This window comes from Benincasa hispida, chromosome 11 (genome assembly GCF_027475165.1).
Source record: "Benincasa hispida cultivar pf3 chromosome 11, pf3_genome.v1.1, whole genome shotgun sequence".
NCBI classification, from domain to species: Eukaryota; Viridiplantae; Streptophyta; class Magnoliopsida; order Cucurbitales; family Cucurbitaceae; genus Benincasa; species Benincasa hispida.
Window position 1 is genome coordinate 41,195,639 of NC_143488.1, and position 4,965 is coordinate 41,200,603.

Sequence of the window (4,965 nt, forward strand, 5' to 3'; positions counted from 1 at the left end):
AAATAAAAACAATAACAAGTATGATGGCTATTGACATATTTCTTTACCATTTTTAGATCTTGTATCCTGGAATTTATAATCTAATTCAAATACCCTCACTCTTTAACTACAATGTTTGTAACTTCAAAATTACACAAGCTTACATTAAGAGCATGACTCAAAATAAACAATATATTAATAACATTCTATTTCTCATTGGTTACATTATCATGAATATGCGTTAGAGATAAGAGGAGAACTAGATGATACCACTACTTTTAAGAACTTAAGAAGTATTAACTTCTTTTTCTTTTTCAACATTCTTTCTTTTGTAAAAAAAATCAGATGAATATAGGACTTTTTTGTTTTTTATAAGAAACAATTTCGCTTATTGAATGAAATATCTAAATATACAAATGGGTCCATCTGAGGGGAATACAAAAGATGCTTTCAATGAACTACATAAATTAGAACTTGGAGAGAGAGAGGTCCTATTTCTGATTACCCATAGTTAGAAGAAGGGGAAAGTGTTCTGAAGTTGTTCTAGCCAGCCGCTTCATGGTAACATACACAAACTTTGACCTGATGGAAACCAAATAGTAAGTCCCTATCAAGCAGCCAATTTACAATAGCAAAATGATAAATTCAAGGTATTTCTTATCCACATACCCTTTTTTTATTTCTTCTAACTTTTCATTCTCATTAGCAACACCTTCATCTTTGCTGCCTCTGTAATAGGAAATTATTTTACTTGTTTATGTGATACTAAATTGATCCTAATAGTTCTTGAAGTATTGAATGAGCTTCTACAATTGGACTTATTTTATAAAGTATTTGAATCAAACTTATTGGTTTTGAAACATTAGGGGCCTCCATAACCATTATTTACTTCAAAATGGCAAACCATTAGAATATTTGTGATATATCTTAGTTTTGTGTAAATTCATTATCTTGAGCATTGATATATTGTACATCTATGAAGCATAGATACAGATACGGTTACACGATACGGATACGACGATTCATCAATTTCTAAAAAAACTAAGATACGGATATGTCTAAGGATACATCATTTTTTATATATTTTTTTAATATATATATTTCTAAAAAAAGAGGATACTGATATGTTGAAGATACATTTTTTCTTCTTAAAAAAATCTAGGATATAGATAAATTTAGTATACAAGTTAATAACAATAGCACAAGATAAAATACAAACAATAAAATACAATACAAAAAAAGCAACATATAAAATGTTGAAGTATAATAGTTAATAAAATGCAATAGAAAAGTGACTCATATTATAAAGAAGAAGAAGATTAGAGAGAGAAATATGAAAATAAACGAACAACTTCTTCATTGAATTGTTGAAGATATCCAAATGGTTTATATTTTGGTGGACTTTGTGAAGACTCAAATGTGAAGATGAAGATTAGATGATTTTAGGGTTTGGTCTTTTATTTATTTTTTTTCTTTTAGTTTTGGACTCGTGTAGTGGGGGGTTTTTGAATATGTTGCCTATTTTTAGATTAAGAAAGATTAAATGAGTTGCTTATCTTTTTCTTCTTTAAAAAAAGGTACGCGTAGAAATAAATACGTCAAATCGTGTGTCAGATACGTATTTGGGAAGTATCTGAAAGTATTGATATCCGATATGTGTCTGATACGAATTCTTTGCCTCATATGAAGTATCTTGTACATTACTTCATCATTCGAATGTCAGATCAAGTTTTAGATAATACCACACTTGTCATGTCACATCAACCTCTGAATGACAAGCCTATGAACAAAGCAAGAGCTAAATCATATTAAGTCGTGGTGGAAGGACTTTCAATTTTTAGTGCATATTTTGACATAATTAAGTTAATATCACTGTCTTTCTCTATCTGCCCTACTTTGTGGGTAAAGCTATACTGACCAAAGAAGTCCTCTTCCAAAATAGTTTGTTAGGCATCTCCGGCCCTTTCCCCCTAAACTCTATGGTAGTTGGGTTGTTTTTATACAATTAGAGAGATAAGACTAATTTTCCCGAGAGACGGTTATGTAACTAATTTCTTAGAAGTAGTTATATGTTTCACTGTTTATCAATTGGAAAGGTATTTGAGTTGCTGACATTTGAGCCACCTTTATTATTCTATCAAATTGCTTGAACTAAATTATCTTTCTATTTCTCTTATTCTTTTCCTTCATATGACCTATTGCATCCATCCATATTGCTGCAAAATGATAGTTCTTAGTAAAGGTTCTTACCTATGAAGTACGGATACTTCATCTGAGGCAAAGAATCCGTATCAGATACGTGTCAAATACCGATACTTTCAGATACTTCTTAGATACGTATCTGACGAGCGATTTGATGTATCTATTTTTACGGTTACTTTTTTTTAAAGAAAAAAGACAAACAACTCATCCAATCTTTTTCAATCTAAAACTAGACAACCTATATTTTTAAACAAGAGAAAATATACCTCCATGTATCAAAATCCTCGTTTTTTTAGAAATATATATTAAAATAATATATAAAAAATGACGTATCCTTCAACGTATCCATATCTTAATTTTTTAGAAATTGACGAATCGCCGTATCCAATCATATCCGTATCGTATAGTCGTATCCGTGTCTGTGCTTCATAAGTTTTTATAGATTTGGTCTTTATTTTGACCTATCTAGTGCTGCAAAATGATGTTCGGATTATGAAGGGGAAAATGTTATGTAATTGTTGTAGATTTTGAACCTAGATGAAGAATGGAGAGATTGTAAGTCTCTCAACCCTTTCTCCCTTCTCTCAACATTGCAGACACCCTTCTCTTTCATTTTTCTTGTTGCAGGATTCTATCTCAAGATACAGTCTCTCGCATTATGAATTCCTCACTCTGAATGCACTAATTTTATGTTTTGGTGTATAATTTTACTCTTCACTCTGAGTTTTGGACTTCAAGTTTCTACTAATGGAGATGGTCATTTCTAAATCTTAAAAAATCTTGGTTTTGTAATGAATAAATATATTAGTGTTATTTATATTTCAACTCTGTTTTTCAGTCTTCATGTTTATTTTTTTAGCTTGTTTGGCTATTGAGAGTGAAAAAGTTTAGGAGAGTTATCTTTGTGACTATTTGTGATTATTGAATGTGTACTTTGTTAAAAATGACTTCAAGGATACTTGAGGGTTAGAAAAATTAGAAGAGTTATCTTTGTGACTACATTTGTGATTTGTTTAGATAGATATTATGCACTTGAAATTAGTTGGAAGTTACATTACGGACTTTCTTTATAGATATTGGTAGGTTCTTTGTTTCTTCCATCTTTATTTTCTTCTATCATCCTAAGATACATCCGAGATGCAATTTGAAGTATAAAGTTTGAATTTGTATGTATATCTATTTATTATTTTTGTTAGTTATTTCAATAATTTTACTTAACTTTTTACTACTTAATAACTTTTTGTAGGTTGTTGAAAAACTACTAATGCATGCAATGTCTAGACAACAAACACAAGTAACCTGGAGCTAATTGGATTTTTTTTATATCAATCTTTTGTAATTTATAAAGTTTATGTTTTGTTCATCTCCAAAAGTATGATACTAATTAATATATATCTTTTTTTTTTTTGTAATATGAAACTTGTATGAATACTTATTTAGATATACATATTTTAATTATGTGAATTATAAATATTTTTTTCACTTTTAATGTATAGCAAGGTATAAAATACAATAATAGCACCATGAACATAATCGAGAAGCTATAAAAGGTTCCTAAAAAAAGCTATAAAAATTTATAGAAGTTACGGAAAGAATTTTTTTTTTGAACATTTGAAGTGTTATTATAGCTTTCATTAAACAAATAGTTTTCAAATAAATGCTATAATAGACAAAAAAAAAATTATAGCTTTTTTCTAAATGCTATCTTACATTTTACAAATATTGAATATGGTTTGCAAAATGTTATAAAAGGTCAAGTATTTCATAGCATGTTATTCGCTTTAAAAATGTTGGACTTTTTATAGCATTTTAAAAATGCTATAAGAAACCTCGTACTTTTAATAGTGTGGGTTGTCACAACTTCGCGAAAAATGTTAAAAAATATCTATTATAGTATTTTTCGAAGCTATCGTAGGACTCTTTTCCTGTAGTAACATTGTCTATAACAAAAAGAGCTATTACAATAAGTAAGCCAAATAAGATTCAAGAGGCTTTCAAAGTGTAGCTAATTTATAAAAGAAAAAATAGAAATTTTTGAACTCAAATTTATGCATAATGTTAGTTCAATAAGTCTATAAGAGAATGAGTGAAAATGACACGAAGCAAAAAAAAATGTACAAAAATGTTGTAGAAAGTATTGTGCACTACGTTGGAATTCGTGATGTCAAACCTTATCAAATGTATACATCAAGCTTGTCACCTTCTTGAGGATTTATTTAAGAATATTTAAAGCATTTTTACATTTTTAGTTTTGCATTTTGACTTCCCAATTAGTATGCAATTGAGTTTCAACTTTTTAGGTCTTATCTTCCACAATTTTCATTTATTAATTTTTAAATGACTTCCGAGTTTTTGGACTTCGGAAAATTCATTTGGCCTTTAAAATGTTTGATAATGCTCTTCAAAATTAAGAATAATGATATTAAAAGCTTTGTGTTTATTCAACTCCTTTAGTGTTTTTTTTTTCTTTTCAAATCTTGCTTTAGATTTGATTATTAAAAGAATTCATAGGATTAGTTTTGATCAAGCTAATTCAAGAGTGAATTGCAAATCTAAGAGTGACAATCATAAATTATAAATTCAATCTAAAAGTAATTCATGCTTCTAACTAAGCTCTTGGTTAAAATCATTCGTTTAGTTAGCCTTATTTGTCAATGTTTGCAAGGATCCCAGAATGACCTCTATATTTGCATAAATCAAGTATATTGGATGTTGATGAAATAGTCAAATTTTAACCCTTGTATAAGTTTGAGAGAACACAACTTTTAACTATTGAAAATTTGA